General features: G+C 37.7%; 1 protein-coding gene across 6 annotated transcripts in view; it reads right to left on the bottom strand.

The window, feature by feature from the left end:
- FRS2 (fibroblast growth factor receptor substrate 2) overlaps positions 1-26964 on the bottom strand; it is a 121467-nt gene that overhangs the window by 45783 nt on the left and 48720 nt on the right. For 4 of the 6 annotated variants that reach the window (XM_078336842.1, XM_035256992.3, XM_035256991.3 and 1 more), the window contains 2 exons: positions 4035-4130; positions 2995-3037 (listed from right to left, as the gene is read on the bottom strand). The gene's annotated coding sequence lies outside the window, so the exon portion shown is untranslated. The remainder of the gene's footprint in view (positions 1-2994; positions 3038-4034; positions 4131-26964) is intronic. The other 2 variants (XM_054238592.2, XM_035256990.3) reach the window with 1 other exon arrangement.

Below are 26964 nucleotides of genomic sequence, written 5' to 3'. Positions count from 1 at the left end.
GCACTCAGACTTGTAGTTTCTACATGCTGCCCACACAGCACTTTGTGAGCATGTGATTAGGAGGAATGATGCACAATCACACCACATTCCTTCCCTCAGCTCACACAAGAACTTGCCCTCTCAGCTGCATTCTTCTCCAAACAGCCATGGTCACCTTAGCAACCCTGTACTCCTAATATGGACAGCTGGTCCATTTAAAGTCAGTCCTTCTTGGCAGGGAAAATGCTTGTTCTTCAAATTGGGGGAGAGAGGAGAGGTTTTCCTTTCAATACACATTACAGGGGTTGATTTAACTTGATCAGCACTTTTGTTCTGTGGCAGCAATTTGTGTTGAGTTTCAACCTATTCTGAATTTTGTTTTGTTTTTTAATCTAAAAGCATGTAGCTGGAAAAATAAAATCAAGCCAGCTCACAGGGAGCTCTAAGAGTGGAACATGAAACAAAAGGGTATCTAAAATAAATGTTCTTTCATAAAACTATCAAACAATCCACATTTTTGTGTATTACATTCAACCTCAGTGAAAATGAACTATAACACCTAAAGCCCTAATGCACAGCAAGAAATCAGTCAGAAGACCCACCTCTTTTTAATATAATAGTCTATTTTTGAACAACAAAAACACTGCTAAACTTCAAAGTCCCATAAACTCCAAGGAGACTATCAATCTGCATTTCTGTATTCCACCACCTACATGTGAAATCTCTCACAGTCATTCCACAGGCTTAAATGCAAGCTAGATGTAAGCCAAGTGGTTACTATTATGTATCTGAAGACCTTCAGACCTAAAATGACCCAGAATAGCACTGGATTACCAAAACCAATCTAAATCTCTGCTTCTACCAGTAAAGCAGGGTCTGAACCAAATTAAGTCTTTTAGGACAGAAGATACTGGTTTATAATCCAGTATACCTGATTTTCACACTAGAAACAAATAATTTGGGGGGAGGGGATTACTATATAAAAAACACAAGATCAAATTGCTCATTTTATCCCCTTGAAGAAATTCTAATTTCCCATCCATCAAACTAGACACATAATCTTTATGTAAACGAGCATGCTCAAAACTAGAAATACGGCTGAGCACGGTGGCTCCCACCTGTAATCTCAGCACTTTGGGAGGCTGAGGTGGGTGGATCACCTGAGGTTGGATACTAGCATGACCAACATGGAGAAACTCCATTTCTACCAAAAATATAAAATTAGCCAGACATGGTGGCGTATGCCTGTAATCCCAGCTACTCAAGAGGCTGAGGCAGGAGAATCGCTTGAACTTGCAAGGTGGAGGTTGTGGTGAGCCAAGATCGTGCTATTGCACTCCAGCCTGGGCAAAAAGAGGAAAACTCTGTCTCAAAAAAACAACTAGAAATTAACAAAGGTGGACCAAATCCATATTAATTTAAAATGCTCCTCTGACTACAACCTACAATATTCATTGCTTATATTTTTGTCATATATGTGTGTTTTATAAACTTCTCAGGATATGAGGTTCTTCCTGGTTAGAAACAACTTTCAATTTAAGACTATCCTGGTAATTATACCTTTTATATATAGGTATATATATATTATGCACCCATAATCTCAGCTACTGAGGGGGTTGAGACACGAGAATCATTTGAACACAGGAGGTGGAGGTTGCAGTGAGCCGAGACCACGCCACTGCACTCCAGCCTGGGTGACAGAGCAAGATTTCATTCCCCCCCCCAAAAAAAAGAAAAGAAAAGAAAGATACTATACTAACCAAAAGAAAACTACAGTAGCTGTATTAATCCAAGAAAACAGCAATAATAACAATTTTTTTGAAAAAACTGCAAGGCTAAAAGTATTTTTAGAAAGAGTGCTCTTTCGTCATGATAAAAATTCAATTCAACAAAAAGTTAAAATAGAGGTGAACCAAATCCATATTACTTTAATAAAAGCTCTTTCGACTACAGCCTACAGTATTTATTGCTTATAAGGTAATGAATAAGCAGTATAAGATTAGAAAAAGAACCTAAAGCCAATCCTACTACTGGTTTTCTCATTTGTAAAATGAGAATACTATCTATTCTATTTACGCAGTGTGGTAACATAACAAGGTAAGAATAATTAAATTACTATGCCATACAAAAGACTCAAAAATTAAAGAAACTGGAGAAAAGGACCACGTTACCCGATGTATTTAATTTTTAAAAGAGGATGGAGGGAATATTCAACAATAAATAGACTAACAAGTCAAAATCAACTTCAGTACTGTCTGGTCTTCCCACCAAAGATCTTATAAATATTTAAGTGCTGATACATAAATTACTGCTTCTTTTAAAAGGCCCTAATCTTGGCTTCACTTTTAGCAGATGTGTGAATTCCCTTCTTTCTACAGTTTGAATGTGTCCCTTCCAAAATTTAGATGCTGAAATTTAATGGTTAATGTGATAGTATTAAGAGGTGGGATCATTAGGAGGTAATCAGGTAATGAGGACTCCTTTCTCATGAACTAATTAAGGCCTTTACAAAAGAAGTTTTGCATGCTCAGCATTAGTTTTACTTGCCCTCCACCTTCCACCATGCAAGGACACAGCATTCCTCCCCTCTGGAGGATGCAACCCTCACCAGACAGCCAAATCTGTCAGCCCCTAAGAGAGCTTCTATGAACCTTCTACTCCTCCAAGACACGTAGGCAATGTCCACTGAGTAAAAGATCAATGAGCCCCAATGGAAGAACTTTTTCCCTAAAATGGATAAATCCACTTAATATGCTCTGACCATGAGAAGCAGTATCGGAATTTTAAAGGTAGTTACTTTGATCATACCCTTTAAACCTAAATTCAAACAAGATGATCTATGTCTTGCTAGCAAATTCTGACACAGTAAAACAGTAGCTAATAAATTAGTGAGAATCTTGTAATAATCAAGAAAATACATTAAATAAATACATAAAAACAAATGTTTAAAAATCAGAGGCAATTAAGCCTTACTCAACTATATTGGTTTTGTTACTATGATTTACAATTTCTTACCTTGTGGAATTCTCTTCTGAGAAAAACAGATAAAATTTTGTTCCTAAAAAATTTTCAGGTAGAAAGTTGAAATGTTAGTTTCAAGACAGTCTATTGAAAAGGAAATGTTACAAAATGCTAACATAGTACATTCAGAATATTATGACATGACATTTGATATTACAAAAGCTTGAGAGACAGTTGGTCTCTAATAACAAAAGTATGTGTTATTAAAAAACTTAAAAAATGTATTACTTTTGTTATTTCAAAAATACTTATTCTAGTCACTAAATATCAAGTCATTTTGCTAGGTACATGATGATATGTGGCAATTTTTATATTCTAAAAGAGCTGTAAGTCAAATAGGTTTTACTCTAAGACTTGATGTTCTGAAGGGTACTTTTTTTTTTAGATGTAATTCACATAAGGTAAAATGTATTTCTTTAAAGTGTTTTTTAAAACATATTCACAAAGTTTGCAACCATCACCACGTCATCTAATTGTAGAATATTTTCACCACTCCAATAAGAAACCCCAAACTGAAGGGTATACTTTTAATCCTAGGGAGAAACATATGAAACAAATTTAATTTTTAAAAAATATGCAAGAAGTATAATGATCAAAATTATGTTTTAAGATACAACATAGAAATACACTTTCTAGAGCTGTATGATAGAATCTGTACTACAAATTAAAACCAAAAATACAAGGTAATTTTAATATCTACCTTTTTTTTTTTTGAGACAGAGTCTCACTCAAGATTGTACAGTGGCACAATCTTGGCTTACTGCAGCCTCTACCTCTGGGGTTCAAGCAGCAATTCTCATGCCTCGGCTTCCCGAGTAGCTGAAATTACAGGCGTGTGCCACCATGCCCGGCTAATTTTTGTATTTTTAATAGAGACAAGGTTTCACCATGTTGGCCAGGCTTGGCCTACCAAAGTGTTGGGATTACAGGTGTGAGCCACCATGCCCAGCTTGTCTATCATATTTTTTAATTAAGTGATTTTCAAAGTAGATAACTACATTTAAAAAAAAACAAAAAGATTTGGCCACACTTACCAAGGTGGTTGACACGACACAGCTGCATCTTACTTTATGACAAATGGACTGTTTCATCACTTTTGCATCTGGACATCTACTTCTTAATGGTCATTTCTGAAATATAGGGTAAGTTATGAAGAATGTTACTCTTGATTATAACAAAACTCTTTAAGGACGACTACCTAAATTGTAGCAACCAGAAAGAACTCTCAAAGCACCTTTTTCCCTTTTGAGACAGGGCCTCATTCTGCTGCTCAGGCTAGAGTTCAGTGGTACCCTCACAGCTTACCATAGACTCAATCTCCTGGGCTCAGGCAATCCTCTCACCTTAGCTTTCTGAGTAGCTGAGACAACAGGTACACACCACCATGCCCAACAATTTTTAAAATTATTGTTTGTAGAGACAGGGTCTCACTACATTGCCCAGGCTAGTCTTGAACTCCTGTACTCAAGGACCCTCCCACTTCAGCCTCCCAAAGTGCTGGGATTACAGGTGTGAGCCACCATGCCCAGCCTCAAACACTTCTTGAGCAACCTTCTCATAAAAAACATTAATAGGGCTGAGACTGAGGTGGGAGGCATAGAAAAGTGGCTATTTGTTCCACAGGACCAGAACTCTTTAATCCTCAATTCCTATCGCCCAGTGGGACCTTACATCTCCTGAGTGCCATTAACAGACTGGAAAAAAAAAAAAAAAAAGAAATACATGGGGGCCCTAATATAGTACTTTCTAAACACAACAAATTAATTGCTTATTTATTATAAACAATTATCATTAATTGCTATAAGCAATTATTATGTTTGTTTATTGTCAACCTTCCCCCATAATTATAATGCAAACCACAGAAGGGGATTTTGTTGTTTTTATTTACTGGTTTGTGTTTGTTTTTTTTTTGTTTTGTTTTGTTTTTTTTTTTTGAAAAAAAGTCTCACTCTGTCACCCAAACTGGAGTGCAGTGCTGAGATCACAGCTCACTGCAACCTCCAGTTCCCAGGTTCAAGCGATCCTCCTGCCTCAGGCTGCCTAGTAGTTGGGACTACTACTGCCCCATCATGTCTGGGTAATTTTTGTATTTTTAGTAGAGACAGTGATTCACCATGTTGGCCAGGCAGGTCCCAAACTCCTCACCTCAGGTGATCTGTCTGTCTTGGCCTCCTGAAGTGTTGGGATTACAAGTGTGAGCCACCACACCTGGCCTACTGGTATTTTTCAAGCATCTGAAACAATGACTTCCATGCTATAAGTGTTCATAAGGATTTACTGAAATAATTAATAAATTGACGAATTATTTTTAACTTAAATTGATGAAATATTTAACCTTCCAGTACTTTATTTTATTCCTTGGGTATCTTTTTTTTTGAGACAGGGTCTCACTCTGTCACCTAGGCTGGAGTGTGGTGGCACAATCTTGGCTCACTGCAGCCTCTGCTCCTGGGTTCAAGCAATTCTCCTGTCTCAGCCTCCCAAGTAGCTGGGATTATAGGCACGTGCCACCACACCCAGCTAATTTTTGTATTTTTAGTAGAGACGAGGTTTCACCATGTTGGCCAGGCTGGTCTTGAAACTTCTGGCCTCAAGTGATCCACCCGCCTCAGCTTCCCAAAGTGCTGGGATTACAGGCGTGAGCTGCCATGCCCAGCCTACCTTCCAGTATTTTAAAATTTCACTACCCATGTCGTGTTCATCCTAGGAGCACTTTCAAAAGATATTCATATTATTACCACTTCCACTCTTACCACCATGGTCTAAGCCACCTTATTTTGCATACACATTAGCATAATAATAGTTCCCTGTCTGATCTCCCAGCTTCTTTATTGCTCACCTCAACAAGTCAGTGAGATTAACCATTTTCAAAAGAAAGTGAGATCATGTCATTCTTCTAATCAAATCCTCCAAGTGAGTCCAGCTCACTAGTTGGAAAGCCAAAGTCCTAACAAAGGTCCATAAAGACCATGATCTACTTTCCCCCACCCCATCTCTCTGACCTCATCTACCACTCTCTCCCTTATTCACCCCATTCAAGCCACACCAGCCTCTTTCCTTTCCTTAAACTCATCAAGCACCTTCTCACTTCAGGGTCTCAGGACTTGCTTTTCCCCCTCTGCCAGTAACAACAGATCTCCCTCCCTTGCACCCTCCCCCCCCCACCCCCCAGCCGGCTTCTTCCTTTAGGACTTCGTTTTTATGTCATCTCATCAAAGAAATCTGCCCTAGTGTCCTGGGCAAGTCCAAAATAGCTGCCTTAGTTTTCCTTATCTGGCAAAGAATTTGTAAGCAAAGTAAATTATACATTTGGGAGATGGTAATCTTCAAACATAACATCATCAATTTTTAGATCTTTCTTTGTGTCTAAACATCTGTAAAAATATACTGTTCCTTTTAAAAGACTCTTATGTTCCCGACTTCAAAGAAATCATGAAGTTGTATCTATCATAGTGTGTTTTTAATTGTTTTGTTTTTAAATCATCCGTACCATAATTCTAAAATAGAGTGGTAGAAGATTTGAATCAAAAGAGTCCCTTTAAAAAACAGAAACCAGTAAAACAAATGGCATTCCCTTTCTTCCCACTTCGTTAGAGATTTCTGTTTGGTATTACATTATAAGGTTCCAAGTAATCTGAGGAAGTTTAACTGCTTCAAATTTATGTTACCTTTAGGTATCATGACCACCAGGAAAGAATCAAAAGAACTCACTAACTCTTAACATGACTACACTAGCTATGACATGGTAGGATGTTTGAATTTAATATTTTTTCTTTAAATAAACAAACTCCCCCTGGGCTAAGGCCTCCTCTGCCTTTTAAACATTCTATGGTTGGCAAACTTCACAGTCTTAAGAGACATAGCCAGGGGACAGAGAAAACAGCAAGTCTGACTCAGTGATCACATTTAACAGTCCCTGAAAAATAAAACAAAGATACCAGTTCTGGCAAGAGTTCTCTAGTAGAAGTGCTGCAAAACTGATTTATCCACATACCTTTCATCTGAACAATCTATTTTCACTTAGTTTAAGGTTCATAAGGTACTTTTTATGTGCCTACCAGACCTTAGGTATAAAAATAAACCAAGATACAATGAAAACAATGAGCAGAGGTTCCAAAAGTTAGATGATTAAATTTAATGTTCAAATCTGCTTTGTTTGGAAAGTTGGAAAGAATACTTGAATATTTGTGTACAGAAATGTTCCCACTCATTTAGAAATCAGACTTTTAGCAAACGACTTGAAAGAAGGCTAGTGATATTAAAAACTTTTATTGAGTAACTTCTATGTGCCACATATTTGCATTAGTTAATTCTCAGAACTTCTCAATCAAAAATGTTAAAGCACATGGTGGTTACCTAACTTGCCCAAATCAGAGATAGCCTCGGGATTCCAAATCCCAGTTTGTCTTGTTCAATATTACAATCTGCAGTAACTTAGAATACAGTTATTAATGACAAATCCCATATTTGTGCCATAGGAATAACATGTAAATCCAGGCTGTTTATGTTAAAAATTTGCTCAAAGCCAGGCGTGGTGACCCGCAACAGGAATCCCAGTTACTTGGGAGGCTGAGGCAGGATAATTCTTTGAGCCCATGAGTTTAAGTCCATCTTAGATGATGTACATTGTCTCTTAGGAAAAAAATCATTTTTTTAAAACTTTGCTCCATTCTTGCTTCAGACAAGAGGATAAATGAAGAAAGATTCACTGCTATACATTAAGAGTAAACCTGTGGCATTAGGGATTACTAAGGAGTGAATCCAAAGAATATGCCACTCTTAAGTCTAAAATAACTGAGTAAAAATAAGCTGGCCAGAACACAGCACAATGATTGGTTTTCATTCTAATAAATTTACCCAAATCGGCCAGGCGCGGTGGCCTATAATCCCAGCACTTTGGGAGGCCGAGGTGGGTGGATCACAAGGTCAAGAGAATGAGACCATCCTGGTCAACAATGTGGAACTCCGTCTCTACTAAAAATACAAAAATTAGCTGCGCATGGTGGTGTGCGCCTGTAGTCCCAGCTACTCGGGACGCTGAGGCAGGAGAATTGCTTGAACCCAGAAGGTGGAGGTTGCGGTGAGCTGAGATCGTGCCATTACACTCCAGTCTGGGTAACAACAGTGAAACTCTGTCTCAAAAAAAAAAAAAAAAAATTTACCCAAATCACCTTTAAGACTGATTGTTATTCTACACACTTAGATAAGTCAGGGGAAAAATGTTAAGGTTCAATAGAGTGGCTACACAGGTGTTCGTCGAAAGTTTCTGTACTTTTCTGAGTATCTGAAATATTTTTCTGTCTCATCTCATATATCTACATAAATACACATGTATATGTTAAATTATTTCTAAAGTAATTTTTGGAATTTATAATAAAATTATTAGTTTTATTAAGTTTCATAATTTGAAAATCAGATTCCTAATTTTCTTTTCCTGAAAAATTCTCTCATGTGGAATACATTCTTGACATGATCAGATAACACTAACTGGTTTTAGTTTTTCATACTAAATGGAATCTTATTTTATAAGTGTCATTAATAAGAAAATACTGTGTAAGAATATTTTCTTTCTAAATCATAAACTTAATTGGTTATTATTAGATACAACTACCGCCTATCACAAAACAAAAGTAACATACCCACTGCATTTTAAAATGAAAATCAAGGTAATTCCTTAACAGGACATATTACCCAGGAAACGTAGCCTTATTATACTAATATCCTAAATTATTCAGAAAAATTGAAAATTCCTTGGAACAAATTATCCCCATGATTAAAAAACATGCCATTTAAATATCAATACAGGTTGCTGATTTACACAGAGAAACAGATTGCTCAATTTAAAGTTTCCCAAGGGAAGGGCCAAGCGCCATGGCTCACACCTGTAATCCCAGCACTTTGGGAGGCCAAGGCCGGTGGATCACCTAAGGTCAAGAGTTGGAGATTAGCTGATCAAGATGGTGAAATACCGTCTCTACTAAAAATACAAAATTAGCTAGGCATGGTAGCACATACCTGTAATCTTAGCTACTTGGGAGGCTGAGGCAGGAGAATCACTTGAACCCAAGGGGTGGAGGTTGCAGTGAATTGAGATTGCACCACTGCACTCCAGCTCGGGCAAGAAGAGCGAAACTCCATCTCAAAAAATAAAATAAATAAAATTTCCCAAAGAACTAAATACATATGCTAGTCGTCTAAAGATTTATGATCTGGGAATTATCAGCAAAAAAACATTCTTTTCAAAAAACACATACCACTTGGTTGAGTTTACAGTGTTAACAACAACAAATCTCCCTTACAGTCTCCATTATACTGATGGTTAATAAAGATGAAGGAAAGAGAGGACATGTGTTCTCAAGATACCAGTTATAAATAATACAACTTAATTTTTTTAAACCTTAGGATTTTAGTGTTCCTCTCTCAGCAACAAAGACTTTGTATCGAGACCTAGAATTAGGAACATATAAAGATAACGGGATGGTTCTGTATGCTTTTGAAATCAATGTTAGGGGTTATCACCTGTGGCATTGGCTTCTTTTGTATTTTAAGGAAATGGAGATGCAGAGCATATAGATATGTATTGTTTCTTGAAACTTTATCATATACACAGCCTCTCTATAGTCAGTGTTGGCCTCATCTTTCTCTCCTTTCTTCTTTCCCCTTGCATACTCATATACAGTATGAATAACACAGATTTAAATATTTGTGGTTTGCATAAAAACATGCTACACACATTCCAGGCCATAACACAAAATATATATTTTTTTTTTGTAAAAAACAATATTACATCTTAACATTGTAATTCTATTTAGATCATCAAGCTAAAAACTTTCAGAGTAGAGAACTCTCCAAGATGGCTATGTGAAGCCAGGAGAAACAGCTCCCACCAAGGGAATGGGACATCAGGAAGACTGATGCACTCGCAGCAAATCTTCAGAGGGAAGGCACTAAGGGCAGAAGGAAGAAAGATAAAGAGCAGAGCTGAAGTGGGAGGAAGCTGGAACTAGTTCCTGGCCCCCAGCGATTCCTGCATAAGGGCTGAGTTGAACAGGCAAGGAGCAACCTGCTCTCACCAGGGGCCTCTGGAATCCCGACAGGAAGAGACCCCTCTGCCACCATGGACGCTTGAGTTGGTAGGAACAGCTACTCAGAGAAGTGGTAGTAGCAGAACTCCAGCCTGTGCCCAGTCTAGAGGGTTTGGTGCTGGAGCCTCTGCAGTGAACATGGCCAGGGTTGCCCATTCCCCTAGAATTGACTTGCTCCATAGGAGACTTTAGCTCTAGGGGAACTGTCAGATCTGAACTCTGCAGAGCTGGTTGAGTCTACGAAACAGGGCCAGTCAGACTTGAACACCCTTCAGTCAGATGGCCTCTCCAAAGGTCCCACTCTGGCCACATCTGCACGCAGTGCAGCCCCCAGGTACTTCCTAGGGGATGCATCATAGCTCCTGCACTGGCAGACCACGCCTGACTGGCAGACTGCTCTAGCAGAGCTGCCCAATGAACACATACCAAGCCGCCTGTGACCTCCCCCAACTGTGGCCTCCTCTGTGCTGCTTCACCTACAAGCATTGGCCCATAGCAACCCCTCAAATCACTTTGCCAGCATGTGTGTACCAGTGGGAATCTCGCCTTCCCTTCTCAGCCAGGGTGTCTGCACCCTGCCATGCCTGCCAACACAAGTGCACCCTGGCCCCCTCTGCCCCACCACATCATCACTATCATGGAAACATTGGCAGCAATGAGACCACCAGCCCTGTCACCAACACTGCTGCCTGCCCAAAACTAAGCACAAAAAACAATGGACTGCCCCCACCAGTGCCCCATTCCTTGCAGGAACCTCCTGCCCTCCTCCAGCCATGCTGCCACCCAGCTGCATGGAGGCTGGCACTCTGGCACAGGCTAGCACCCTGCTACAGCCCATGAGCATCCATACTATCACTGCTGTTGGCACATGCAAACGAGTACAAGGATCAACCCTGTTGCTACCACTCTATGAAGTGCTTTGGCTGACATCTGCCCATTGGAGGGTGGTGACCAGTGTTCCTGGAGCACTGGAATTTCATATCTGGCCAAACTAAGCTTCATAAATGAAGGAAAAATAAGATTCTTTCCAGACCAGTAAACGCGGAGGGAATTTGTTGCCATCAGACCTGCTTTATGAGAGCTGCTCAAAGAAGTACTAATTATAGAAAAAAAAGACCCTCACCAGTCACCACAAAAATACACCAAAGTACACAGACCAGTGATACTATAGAGCAACCACACAAACAAGTCAGCATAACAAGTTAACATCATGATGACAAGATCAAATCCACACATATCAATACTAACCTGCAATGTTAGTAGGCTAATTGCCCTAATTAAAAGGCACAGAGTGACAAGCTGGATAAAGCAGCAAGACCAAATGGTATGCTGTCTTCAAGAGACCCATCTCACATGCAATGATACCCATAGATGCAAAATAAAGTAGTGGAGAAAAATTTACCAGGGAAATGGAAAACAGAAAAAGCAATCCTAATTTCAGACAAAACAGACCATAAATCAACACAAATAAAAAAAAGACAAGAACATTACATAATGGTAAAAGGTTCAATTCAACAAGAAGACCTAAATATCCTAAATATATATACACCCAACACAGAAGCACCCAGATTCATAAAGCAAGTTGACATAGATAGCTCTTATTATCTAAATATCTTCAAAGAGACTTAGACTCTCATGCAATAATCAGTGTGAGGCTTTAATGCCCCACTGACACTATTAGACAGATCTTTGAGGAGGAAAATTAACAAAAGTATTTTAGGACCTGAATTCAACACTGGACCAAATGGACCTGATACACATCTACAGAACTCTCCACCCTGACAAAACAGACTATATGTTCTTCTTATCACCACATGGCACATACTCTAAAATCAACTACACAATTGAACATAAACAATCCTCAGAAAATGCAAAGGAACCAAAGTCTTACCAACCACTTTTTTGCAACGCAGAACAATAAAAATAGAACTCAAGACTAAGAAAATTGCTTACAAGGAAATTAACCTGCTCCTTAATGACTTTTGGGTAAACAATGAAATTAAGGCAGAAGTCAAGAAATTATTTGAAACTAATGAGGACAAAGATAGAACATACAAGAATCTTGGACACAGCTAAGGCAGCATTATGAGGGAAAGTTATGGTACTAAATGCCCACATCAAAAAGTTAGATAGACCTCAAATAAACAACCTAAAACTACAACTGAAAGAACTAGAGAAGCAAGAGCAAACCAACCCCAAAGTTAGCAGAAGACAAGAAATAACCAAAATCAGAGCTGAGCCTAAGTAGACTGAGACCAAAAAAAAAAAAAAAAAAAATTCAAAAGATCAACAAAACCAGGAGTTGGCTTTTGAAAAAAATTAATAGATTGCTAGCTAGACTAATAAAGAGAGAAAATAAAAATAAACATAATGAGAAATGACAAAGACAATGTTACCCCTGACCCCACAGATATACAAATAACCATCAAAGACTACTATGAACACCTCTATACACATAAACTAGAAATTCTAGAAGAAATGAATAAAAGGAGAGCTGGTACCATTTGTACTGAAACTATTTCAAAAAAACAAAAATAAAAAATAAAAAACTGAGGAGGAGCAACTCCTCCCTAACTCATTCTATGAGGGGAGCATCATCCTGATACCAAAACCTGGCAGACACACACACACGCGCGCGAAAACTTCAGATCAATATCCTTGATGATACCCTTGATGAACACAGATGCAAAAATCCTCAACAAAATATGAGCAAACCAAATCCAGCAGCACACCAAAAAGTGCATCCACAACAGTCAAGTAGACTTTATCCCTGGGATGCAAGTTTGGTTCAACACACATAAATTAATAAATGTGATTCATCACATAAACAGAACTAAAGACCAAAACCACATGATCATCTCAATAGATACAGAGAAGGCTTTCTATGAAATTCAACACCTCTTCAAGTTAAAAACTTTCCACAAACTAGTTACTGAAGGAACATACCTCAAAATAATAAGAGCTATCTACGTCAAAACCACAGTCGACATCATACTGAATGGGCAAAAGCTGGAAGCATTCTCCTTAAAAACCAGCACAAGACAAGGATGCCTTCTCTCACCACTCCGATTCAACACAGCATTGGAAGTCCTGGCCAGAGTAATTGGGCAAGAGAAAGAAAAAAGGGCATTCAAACAGAAGGTGAGGAAGTAAAACTATCTTTGTTTGCAGACAACATGATTCTGTATCCAGAAAACTCTACATTCTCAGTTCAAAAGCTCATAGATCTGATAAACAACTTCAGCAGTTTCAGTATACAAAATTGATGTACTAAAATCACTAACATTCCTATAAACCAACAACAGCCATGCCAAGAGCCAAATCAGGAACACAAGCTCATTCACAATTGCCACAAAAAAATAAAATATCTAGGAATACAGCTAACCAGGGGGGTAAAAGATCTCTACAGCAAGAATTACATAACACTGCTCAAAGAAATCAGAGATGACGCAAACAAATGGGAAAACATTCCATGCTCATGGCTCTATCTTTGAAATGGTCATACTGCCCAAAGCAATTTATAAACTGCCAATGATATTCTTTACAGAACTAGAAAAAACTATTTTAAAATTCATACTGAGCAACCACCACAGAAAAAGCCCAAATATTCAATGTAATCCTAAGAAAAAAGAACAAAACAGGAGGCTTCATGCTACCTGACTTCAAACTATATTACAGGGCTACAATAACCAAAACAGCATGGTATTGGTTAAAAAAAAAAGGCATAAACACCAACATAACAGAAGAGAAAGCCAAAAATATGTCCACACACCTACAACCACTGCTCTTCAACAAAGCTGACAAAAACGAACAATGGAAAGAGGACTCCCTAATCAATAAATGCTGCTGGGATAACTGGATAGCCATATGCAGAAGATTGAAACTGGATCTGTTTCCTACACCACCTACAAAAATCAACTCAAGAGGGACTGAAGACCTAAATGTAAAACCCCAAAGTATAAAATCCCTGGAAGACAACCTAGGCAATATCATTCTGTAAATAGGAACTGGCAAAGATTTCATGATGAAGACACCAAAAGCAACTGCAACAAAAGCAAAAATTGATATATAGAATCTAATTACATTAAAGGCTTCTGCGCAGCAAAAAAAAAAAAAAAACCCTAATAATAGAGGAAAACAGACAACCTACAGAATGGGAGAAAATATATGCAAACTATTCATCTGACAAAGGTGTACTATCCAGCATCTATAAGGAACTTAAGTTTACAAGAGAAAAACAACCCCACTAAAAAGTGGGCAAAGGACATGAACAGTTTTCAAAAGAATACATACATGTAGTCAACAAGCATATGAAAAAAAAACTCAGTATCACTGATCACTAGAAAAATGCAAATCAAAACCACAAGATACCATCTCACACCAGTCAGAATGGCTATTATTAAGAAGTCAAAAAAATAACCTGCCAGCAAGGTTACAGAGAAAAGGGAATTCTTATATACAGTTGGTCAGAGTGTAAATTAGTTCAACCATTGTGGAAAGCAGTGTGGCAACTCCTCAAAGAGCTAAAAACAGATCTACCATTCAATCCAGCAATCCCATTACTGGGTATACACCCAAAGGAATATAAAGCATTCTCTCAGAAAGACATACGCACATATATGATCATGCAACACTATTTACAATACCAAAGACATAGAATTAACCTAAATGCCCTTTAATGGCAGATTGGATAATGAAAATGTGGTACATATACAATATAGAATACTAAGCTGTCATAAGAAAAGATGGAGATCATGTCCTTTGCAGCAACAAGGAGTTGGAGGCATTATTCTAAGCAAACTAACAGAGGAACAGAAAACCAAATACCCCATATTCTCACTTATAAGTGAGAGCTAAATGATGAGTACACATGGACACAAAGAGGGGAACAACAGACACTGTGGCCTACCAGAGGGTAGAGGGAGGAGGGAGAGGAGCAGAAAAAATAACTATTGAGTACTAGGCTTAGTACCTGTATGATAAATAGTCTGTACAACAAACTCTGTGACACGAGTTTACCTATATAACAAACTTGCACACGTACCCCTGAACTTAAAAGTTAAAAAAAAAAAGTTCCAGAGTGAGTTTTCTTCTGTGTTTTCAACATTATACATAAGAGGTGCATACAAATGTAAACATCATTAGAGTCTGTGACTTTATTTTTTTCATGAATTTTAATGCAATACACAAAAGATTCATTATGAAAAGTAGCTTGGTATTAAAGCAGGTTGATCCTCAGGGAACCAACTTACATGAATACAAAAAGATCTCAATATTTGATAGCCTCTTCTTGAAGATGATCTTCATAGCTATGTGTCCCAGAGACTGTCACCCACACCATTAACTTCCTCAGAAGTGGAAGCAATTTGTATAAAACACACCTTGGCCCCTTTATTTTCTAGGCAATAACCCATAACCTCAAAAATAGAAGTCAATCAAAAATATATATTTTTTTTAAGACAGAGTTTCACTTTGTCAACTAGGCTGGAGTGCAGTGGTGCCATCTCTGCTCACTGCAGCCTTGACTTCTAGGCATGTACCACCACGTCTAGCTAACTTTTTAATATATTTTTTGTAGGGATGGGGTTTTACCATGTTGCCCAGGCTGGTGTTGAAGTCATGAGCTCAAGCGATCTGCCTACCTGGACCTCCTAAAGTTCTAAGATTACAGGTGTGAGCCCCCTGGCCAAAAATATTTACTATTTAAAAAAAAAAAAATCTGCCTTTATCTGCCAGAATGAAAACACTATCTTTATTTGTCAGTAGTTCTGGCAGGCTCTAAATATTTTTCAGCAGTACACAGCATATAGAGACAATTTTTCCCACAAGTAAACTCTAAAGTAATTTCCCACAAGTGGACATTGTACAAAGGACAATGAAAGAAGGAATGATCAATGTCTTCAACCAGTTTCCAACAAATTGAGTAGAATTCATGTCTCATGAAGAGATCTTCAATAAATTCAAAGACAAACTATACTGTTTTCTCTGAACTACTGTTATGAAATAGTATTTCTCATGAAATCCACAAAACTTTTAGTTAAGATAAACCAAATGAATTCAGTGGCTCACCCTAATACATGTCTCCTTCCTTATAAATCAGAAACATGCTTGATATTTTATACATAAATGTAATATAGGGAAAAAAATACTAAGAAGGGCAAAAAAGACATGCCCTATAAATTTGCCATATTAGAACATATTTGTAGAGTGCAGGGAAAATATCTGTGATATCATTTTATATTTTACAGGTAAAGAAACTGAAGCAGCTCATGAGCAAGGAAAAAACTCAAGTTTGCAATATAAATGTTTTTTCCCCCAGAATTACCCATTCCAACAAATCTATAATAGATATTTTAGCTTAATAAATATATAACATACATGTATTATACATTATACACAAATTGGAACAGACTGCAATGCTGAAGAGTTTAAATTAATGCACGAATTCTGAGTTAAAGGAAATTAGAAATGGCCTACGTGCCCTTTAGGAATGGCAGAATTCCAGTAATACATCTGTTTCCTTGGTGCAGCTCTTTTTTTTTCTTTTGAGACGGAGTCTCGCTCCCTTGCCCAGGCTGAAGTGCAGTAGCGTGATCTCAGCTCACTGCAACCTCTGCCTCCCAGATTCAAGTGATTCTCCTGCCTCAGCCTCCCAAGCAGCTAGGATTATAGGCACGTGCCACCACTCCCGGCTAATTTTTGTATTTTTAGTAGAGATGGGGTTTCACTATGTTGGTCAGGTTGGTCTCAAACTCTTAACCTCCGGTGGTGCAGCTCTTTAGGACAGTCTAGGCTTGGTGAATCACTACTTTGGCCTTACACGCCATTTCTTACCTAGATGATTAGTTAGACTCACCATTGGCAAATGCCCCTAAAGATAAAAAAAAAAAATTACAGGTTGAGTATCCCTTATCCAAAACGCTTGAAACCGAAAGTGTTTCGAATTTCAGATTTTTTTCAGATTTTAGAATATCTGCATATACATAATGAAATATATACCTTATACACATAACCTGAAAGTAATTTTATACAATATTTTAAATAATTTTGTGCATGAAACAAAGTTTGTATACATTGAACCATGAGAAAGCAAAGGTGTTGCTATCTCAGTCACCCATGTGGACAATCTGTGGTTGTTTAGCGCTATCATTCTGCACACAAAAAAGGTAACTACAGTTGTGAGGGCTGGGAGGATCTTTTTTTTTTTTTTTTTTTTTAACACTTGTGGAGAATGAATAAGCTGTGTGTTGTGTGCCTGTGTTTTCGCTGTAGCCCATCACATGAGGTCAGGTGTGAAATTTTCACTATGACATCATATTGGTGCTCAAAAAGTTTTGAATTTTGGAGCATTTCAGATTTCACACTTTTGGATTAGGGATGCTAAGCCTCTGTAGGTCAACACTCTGTTTTCAAAAATGGACAACTGCTCATTTGAAAACTGATTCACTGAAACAGTTTGTATAAGAAGCATAAATCTTAAAGTGGTAGAATAGAAGAATATATAACATCAATTGCTTTTATGCAAAAATCCATTTTATACAGCTAGTACTGGACTAAAACGAAAACAATTTATAAACAAATAACAGTTCTCACATTAAAAGTTATGTGCTAGAAAAGATCAGATGGAGATAAGAACAAAAAGTATAGTATACTGAATATTGAAAATTTAATATTTAAAGAGAACACAAATCACTTTTAATTTCATGGCTATTTACCTTACATCAAGCACTTCTCTAGCACCTAGCCCACATTCAGGCAGTCTACAAGAGCATGTGTGTGTGGAAGGGCACTCAATCTACTCACTTTTGCAGAAATACAGCTGCCCATTTAGTCTCAAAGGCACAAGTGAATAAAATAACATTACTATCAAATACTGTTTTAAAGTACAGAAAAATCTGTAGGGCAGACTTGTACTAAAGTAATAATTAACAAGAGATGTGGTTTACGAAGAAATCCTCTAGCTTAACTGACATCATCAAAACTATGGGAGTTTGTCTTCATGATTTCCTCTTGCCTAAACCAAGTTGGATATTTCCTGGATTAAATAACAGTTCTTGTTTATTTCTCCTAGATATCACATCTTTTGGCGAGGGGGAGGGTCAAACTAAAATACATAAGCCAATATAAAATGTAAACTGGTAGAGAGGCTTAAGATCTACTGTTTACTCTAGGGAAAGCACTGATTCAAATGTTTTTTAAAAAGACATACCTCAGTGACTTTCCTGATACAGAAAGGGAAAAAGTTAATTGTTTTTCAACCTACATTACAAGAAATAAAAGATTAAAAATGCTGCTTTCAGGGTAACATGTGTGCATCCCCTCTCTCCCATATGTATTTGTCTTTGTTTCTCCCTCTCAAGGGGTGAGTGTGGGTGTGTGTATGTATGTGAGAGAGACAGAGAGAGCAAGGACTGTTTCTCCCTTCCTCCCTCAGTCTCAGTCACTCTAAATCCCCTCTCATGTCAGCCTGTCTCTCTTACACTCAGTAACTCATTTCTAAGCACCAATATTCAGAAACAAGGCACTTTATCAGGTTGTAGTCTGAGGCAAAGTGAATTACAAAAATAGTCACAAAGTGAGAAAAAGAATCAGAAATTATTCAATCATCATTTGAAAATAGAAAAAATTAAAGCCACATATTTTCAGCTTTTCTTAAACCATCTAAACACATCAGTATGCCATATACAAAATCTAAATAAGCTTAGTCAGTTAAATCTAATAGATTCATTTATAGAATTTTGAGCTAAATACATCAGGATGGAAAAAACACTAAAGGACAGTTTAATAAAGCAGTAAACACTGGCTTTGGAGTCACAGCTCTAAATTTGTATCCCAACACTGCTATAACTAACTGTACAATCTTGGGTAGGTTATCTGCTCTTGGCCTACCTCTTCATCTCTAAAATGAAACTATTAAGTTTGCTGTGAGGATGACAGAGATAATTCTTGTAAAACATTTAGCATGGTGGCACATATTGAAGGCTTAACATTTTATCTGAAACATCAGGTGCAGTGAACATCTACTACTCTTTTTGTCTGAACATCTATTCTATTTGTCTGCTCAAACTTCTCCTGTCATATGATTTCAGAAGATAAAACACTGGTTCCACATCTTGGCTTTGAGAACTCCACCCATCTTTTCTTTTTTTTCTTTTGAGATGGAGTCCTAATCTGTCGCCCAGGCTGGAGTGCAGCAGTGCAATTTGGCTCACTCCAACTTCCACCTCCTGGGTTCAAGCGATTCTCCTGCCTCAACTTCCTGGGTGGCTGGAATTAAGACATGTGCAAACATGTCTGGCTGGTTTTTGTATTTTTAGTAAAGATGGGGTTTCGCCATATTGGCCAAGCTGGTCTTGAACTCCTGACCTCAGATGATCCACCTACCTCAGCCTCCCAAAGTGTTGGGATTACAGGCGTAAGCCACTGCACCTAGCTATCCACCCATCTTATGATTGCAGAAGGTTAAATGCTTTCCCACATCTCCCATACAACCAGGATATGTGTTTTGCCAAACACACATGTACAGCCCTAGCGAACTAGTAGCCGAGAGCAGAAGGAGCTTGTTCTCACACTGATTGGAGCGATTTCAGCAAGGTCAAGTCTAGGGCAGAGGTGGCAGCATTTAGAGTCATCCAGATCCAGTAGTGTTGCTGGGACAGGCTGTGGCGTCCGTCCGTCTGTCTCTACATGGTACAGGCATCCTCATGGGAATTGTTGTGCAATGTGATTTGGGGCATTATTTCTGGTTGCTTAGCCCTGAATCTGGTTTGTCCAACGCTCACAACAATTTGATGAGCCACTGAGCTATACTCAATTTCCTTTTAAAACATATTTGAGTTGGTTTTTACTAACCAAGAATTCTGACTGACATCATGCAAAAGTGAAATCCATTCTCACCTACACCATCCACACAGAAAAAAAGAGACAGTTTTCCATCTCTCCAAAGAAACTAAAAAAGTATTGTTCACTTTTAACCAAGAGATTTATCCTGGGAAGTCTTGGAAATCTGTTTTATAAATTATGGGTAATTATTTTCTTAATTTAGAAAGTGAGAAATATCTAGGCACTTTTAGATTTACTTCAAAGGAACACTGTCAAGGAGAAGTGATGTCATAGGAAAACAACTCTATGCAAGGAATAGCTTTCATTGAGGTAACAAATGATTTTACCATGCCTAAAACCAACCTATGTATTATTCCCAACAGCTTTCTTCCTAGCAGGAGCTTCACATTTGAGGAGCCTCACTCCCAAGGGTCATTTTTAGGTCAAAAAAGTTTTAATTATTGTCAAAAAACCATATATATTCTCTTTTGTTTTAAAAAATAACTCAATAAAATATCTAAAAAGCAAAACCATTAAATTTTGTTAAAATAGTGCATAGTAAGTCAGTGCCTGATTATCATAGATTAATGTACACTCCTCCTCTTCTGCCAGATTTCTCTGCAGTCTATTTTACAGTTCAGTAATGCTTTTTCCAGTGTCTACAATATTACAGCTCAAATCTGTTAATTTTATTACTTGTCAGTATAAATGTTGATACAAGGTTTGTTGGGAGGCTGAAACTTCGGGACTAGTTTCCCTAGAGTCTCGGGAACCATTACCATATGGAGTTGAAACTATGTTTTAATGAATTAAAAAAAAAAAAAAAACTGAACAAAAATCAAGCATTTTTTTTAAAGTCAGTTTCTTGACTGCCAAACTTTAAAAAAAAAAGTTTAGAAAAGCAAATCTTGGCCGGGCACGGTGGCTCAAGCCTGTAATCCCAGCACTTTGGGAGGCTGAGGTGGGTGGATCACAAGGTCAAGAGATTGAGACCATCCAGGTCAACATGGTGAAACCCCGTCTCTACTAAAAATATAAAAAATTAGCTGGGCATGGTTGTGTGTGCCTGTAATCCCAGCTACAAGGGAGGCTGAGTCAGGAGAGAATTGCCTGAACCCAGGAGGTGGAGGTTGTGGTAAGCCAAGATCGCGCCATTGCACTCCAGCCTGGGTAACAAGAGCTAAGCTCCGTCTCAAAAAAATAAATAAATAAAAATAAAAAATAAATAAAATAAAAAAGCAAATCTTTTCAGCTTAAAATTTAGGAAAAAAGAAAGAAGTACTGGGAAATGTATGCTGTTAATGTACATCCAATGTATTAAAAAGTCATAGAAAAAAACCCTAAACTATGTAAGAGATTTGAGGGTGGGGAGAGAAGTCACAGAATTTCAAGGTTCATGATCACACATTAGAGCTACATTACAACACACAAGTAGCTGAGGCCTTAAGAGTTGAGCACCTTACCCAAGGAACTTATCTGCTGATTCGTAGCTGAATGATGTCATTAAGACAGCTTCATTTTGCCCTTCAAATAAGGTAAAATAAAACTGAATAACATACGGCACGACTACTGAATATAAAATAACAAAAAAATACTAAATCCAAAGCAAGTGATTTCAAAACCCAACCGTTTGTACTTTTTAACATAAAGTTCTGATTTATGATGATTCATAAATACTCTAGAAATATCAATACAGAAAAAGTCATCATAAAAGTAAAAACTTTTATAGTGTCTATAAGTTCATTTCTAGGTAATGCCCGGGATGTACTATAAAATAAAATCATTTTTGCATATGTGTCAAGGGCTATTTCTTAAACATGAATTATATAGGTTGTTATTTACTGCATGCCCTCAGAACATATACCTAAACACCATGATTTTAAGTATATACCACTTAACAAAAAAAAAAAAAAAAAAAAAAAAAAACATTTTTTTCTGGTCACAATCCACCCCCCTTATATAGATAACATAATCCCTTAGGAAAAAGTTCTTCTGCATTTGGTTCTTTTTATTTTTAATTGCATTTTAGGTTCTGGGGTACATGTGAAGAACATGCAAGATTGTTGCATAGGTACACACGTGGCAGTGTGAGTTGCTGCCTTCCTCCCCTTCACCTATATCTGGTATTTCTCCCCATGCTATCTCTCCCCAACTCCCCACCTCCCACTGTTCCTCCCCCATTTCCCCAACAGTATGTAGTGCTCCCCTCTCTCTGTCCATGTGTTCTCATTGTTCAACACCCGCCTATGAGTGAGAACATGCAAAATTTAATTTTCTGTTCTTGTGTCAGTTTGCTGAGAATGATGGTTTCCAGGTTCATGCATGTCCCTGCAAAGGACACGAACTCATCGTTTTTGGTGGCTGCATAATATTTCATGGTGTATATGTGCCACATTTTCCCAGTCCAGGCTATCATCGATGGGCATTTGGGTTGGTTCCAGGTCTTTGCTATTGTAAACTGTGCTGCAATGAACATTCATATGCATGTGTCCTTATAGTAGAACGATTTATAAACCTTTGGATATATACCCAGTAATGGGACTGCTGGGTCAAATGGAATTTCTATCTCTAGGTCCTTGAGGAATCACCACACTGTCTTCCACAATGGTTGAACTAATTTACACTCCCACCAACACTTTAAAAGTGTTCCTATTTCTCCACATCCTCTCCAGCATCTGTTGTCTCCAGATTTTTTCATGATCGCCATTCTAACTGGCATGAGATGGTATCTCAATGCAGTACTGATTTGCATTTCTCTAATGACCAGTGATGATGAGCATTTTTTCATATGTTTGTTGGCCTCATGTATGTCTTCTTTTGTAAAGTGTCTGTTCATGTCCTTCGCCCATTTTTGAATGGGCTTGTTTTTTTCTTGTAAATCTGTTTTAGTTCTTTATAAATTCAGGATATCAGCCCTTTGTCAGATGGGTAAACTGCAAAAATTTTTTCCCATTCTGTTGGTTGCTGATTCACTCTAATGGACTGTATCTTTTGCCATGCAGAAGCTGTGGAGTTTGATTAGGTCCCATTTGTCTATTTTGGCTTTTGTTGCCAACGCTTTTGGTGTTTTGGTCATGAAGTCCTTGCCTACTCCTATGTCCTGAATGGTTTTGCCTAGATTTTCTTCTAGGGTTTTTATGGTGTTAGGTCTTATGTTTAAGTCTTTAATTCATCTGGAGCTAATTTTAGTGTAAGGTGTCAGGAAGGGGTCCAGTTTCTGCTTTCTGCACATGGCTAACCAGTCTTCCCAACACCATTTGTTAAACAGGGAATCCTTTCCCCATTGCTTGTTTTTGTCAGGTTTGTCAAAGATCAGATGGTTGTAGATGTGTTGTGTTGCCTCCGAGGCCTCTGTTCTTTTCCATTGGTCTATATCTCTGTTTTGGTACCAGTACCATGCTGTTTTGATTACTGTAGCCTTGTAGTATAGTTTGAAGTCTGGTAGTGTGATGCCTCCCGCTTTGTTCTTTTTACTTAGAATTGACTTGGCTGCATTTGGTTCATGTATGAAATGTAGTGTGAGCTTTCTACTCAAGGGAATAAAAGGAGAAGTTCACACAAAATCTAAGTCTTCTTTCTTAAATGAGGCTCGTGCAAGTAAGTTTTACAAATTACCTATATTTGTGATTTATGAGAAGCCTGGAAGAAGCAGAGCTGAAAAGGTCCTAAGGCTAGGGGCCAGGTACGGTGGCTTACACCTGTAATCCCAGCACTTTGGGAGGCCGAGGCAGGTAGATCACAAGGTCAGGAGACTGAGACCATCCTGGTCAATACGGTGAAACCCTTCTCTACTAAAAACACAAAAAATTAGCCAGGCATGGTGACACGCACCTGTAATCCCAGCTACTTGGGAGGCTGAGGTAGGAGAATCACTTGAACCTGGGAGGTGGAGGTTGCAGTGAACCGAGATGGCACCACTGCACTCCAGTTTGGGCAACAAGAGCAAAACTTCGTCTCAAAAAAAATTAAAGTTCTAAGGCTAGCTCTGAATTACTACCCAGTTATAAAGAGTAATTTATGCTATGAAATAACAGTAACAGCCAAAATATTCTACTCCCCCTTCAAAAAATGAGATGCTCTAATAGACTCCTATTAAAATAAGGTACAAGAACAAAAAGTACATAAAACCCAAAAGAGAACAGAAAAGGAGGGTATATATAAAGAGATAAAAGAAGGTTTACAGTAAGAAAGGCAAACCTAAGACACATGTATTGCTATTTCTCCTCCTTCAAAATTGGCAAGACACAGGTAATAACAGGTGACAGCTCTGTGGAGTCTGGCAAAGACTTCAGAAACCTCTGTTACAAAGTAATGGGAGCTGTCAGATCAAATAAAACACTGTCATCCCTGGTTGATACTGACTGACCAAAAGTTGCAGAGAAAACTCATTAAGGAGAGAAAGAGTATAGAGAAAAACAGTAACAATAAGAGAAGCAAATATTTACTGAGCTATTTTTATAGGTTACATACATTGTTCATTTAATACTCAAAACAAACTTCATAACTACTAACATTGTGCCCATTTTATAAATGGAAGAAAACTAAATTTACAGACTTTTCAAGAACTAACTAGCCAAAGTCATATATACAGTAAGAAATGGGAGCCCTAACATGGATATGAGCAGTTTACCACTCCTTTGTAATGGATCATAGAATTCAACAACTGACCTAACCCGCTATTCATTCCCATGTAAATCCACCAGTTCAGAGGTTTTTTTAAAAGAAAATTTGAATTAAGTAGTAACATGTTTCTAATTGAAACTGTGGAAAATATAATGAATATACTAAAACTGATACATTTGTATTGCTTTTATGATTAACAGTTTGATGAACACTTTCATCAAAAAGTAAAAATATGAATCTTTACACATTTTTATTCCATTTATAAAATATTATCAATGGAATTCTGGGTCAAAGAGTGTGTACACATTCAGCTGGAAGATTTACTTTTATTATTACTGAAATGACAAAGAGATGATGGCCCCTTTGGGAAAACAACTGTGTCTTATTCTCCCTTGTATCCAAAACATCTAGTAAATGAGCAAGTTTTCACTGACTGCCTAATGAATGATGGAGGCTTCCCCTTCCTTAGCACACTGTCTCTGAAGGGAGAATTAAATACAGCAGGTTCCCAAATGAGAAAATAAATCATGCCAAATATCAAATTTATTGATGGGTTGCATAAAACCTTCCTTAGCGAGAAAAAAGCACAAGTACTGGCACTGCCACTCAGAGTATCTTCATACATTTAAAAGAGTTTGGATGTCGCACAGTATAAAGAATACAGTATTTTAGTAGGTATGTAACACTGAAAGATATTACTTCTCCCAATTTATTATCTAAATGCCACATTGTCCACGGAGATCCTTTCAGAACATGTTCAAAGAGGTTTAAAGTGCTAAATATTTTAAATACTAGCTAGATTTTTCATTTTACTTTGATTTTCATTCACAGGTGCTAATGTTATTATAGCAGGTATCTCATAAAGATGAAAAACAGATTCACTTACAAGACAATGTGCAGGGAACTGAGCTAGCACTTCGATGTATTAATTTAACGTTCACCACATTCCATGCTAGGCATTACCATCTCTATTTCACAGGCAAAGAAACAGAAGGTAAAGAAACTTGCTTGTTTCTTTGAACCAAGACATTCTGGCCACACTCCTAATCACTACGCAGTATTAACTCCAAGTAACAAGCAAAAGCAAATACAGTTTCTGGCACAGCTTTCAGTGGACATTAGTGATAAAGGGCCCAATGACAATATGCTTGCCAGAAAATCAGGTGTTCAATCAATCTAGATGGATTATTCATTCATTTAGTAAATAATTATTTATTATCTATCATGGGCCAAGAATTGTATCAGAATATGTGAGTGTTCTCCAAACCTTGAAAACCATTTAGGAAAGAAAGAGGCAGATCCTGTAATGTAGATATCTAGTGTACAGAGATAGATATAATGGAGATAGAATAAAATAGAGTTATTCACAAGTGTTAAGACACAGGAGGAGTAATCAACTCTGCCTAGGGCACTCAGAGAAGGTGCACAGGAGAGGAAACAGCTCAATTGGAACTTGAATAACAGACTTTTAATGTCTCTGGCTAAAAGTTTCTCTCTCAAAATCATTCTCCGCAGAAGGGTCAGGTTATCACTATGAAAAGCGCTGCAGTAGTAGAAGCACAGAATATGGCTTAGCACAGCTGGTACCATATGAGGTGCGCCAGGGAGAGAGAGAAGGGTTTAGAGATTTTGACGGATCTGCAGAATCAAACCCCTACCAACACAATAGAAGCCAGTGACAAAGAAGTCCATTTATCAAGCTTAATTTTATAGCTAACATGGCTATTAAAACTGTCGTTGTTTGACATACCTGTAAATTCCTAATAAGTTCTTATAATTAAAAAAAAAAAAACCCTAAATTTAAAAACAATAACAAAGGAATGAGGGCAGAGAGGGGAAACGTGGACCTTCAGGAAAGCATGACTGACTGACTCTTCCTGAAACCTCACTTTAAGAAGTTAAAGGAGTTTTTAGAAATATAAAGTCCATAAGGATGAAGAGAATTGGGAAAGACACAACAGCAAATGAGAGTCATCAAGAACGTTTTGGAAGCTAAAAAAGGAAAAGAGTGATAACTAACCTATCGAGACCAAGAAAGTTGAAATCCAAACCTGCCAGGGAGAACCCATCAGGAAGCAAGCTAATAAAGACAGAAAGTAGAATAATGGTTGCCAAGAGCTGGGGAGGGGGAAATGGGGAGTTACTGCTTAATGAGTACTGAGTCTCAGCTGGAGATGATAAAAAAAGTTCTGGAGATGAATAGTAGTGATTATTGCACGCTAATGTACTTAATACCATGGAACTGTACACTTTAAAATGGTTACAGCAGTAAATTTTATTATATTTTACCACAATTTAACAAAAAAAAGCAGCAGCAAGGTGAATCATTCTGGAAAGATTCAGGTAGTGTAGGCACAGTGAAGACAAAACACAGCATGGGGGTGGAAACCATATGACTGGTTGTAAATTCTTGTAAGTGGCCTCCCCATTAAAA

This window comes from Callithrix jacchus, chromosome 9 (assembly GCF_049354715.1).
Source record: "Callithrix jacchus isolate 240 chromosome 9, calJac240_pri, whole genome shotgun sequence".
Lineage (NCBI taxonomy): Eukaryota > Metazoa > Chordata > Mammalia > Primates > Cebidae > Callithrix > Callithrix jacchus.
Note: the sequence above shows the minus strand (reverse complement) of the source record. Positions and strands in the feature narration are given on the sequence as shown.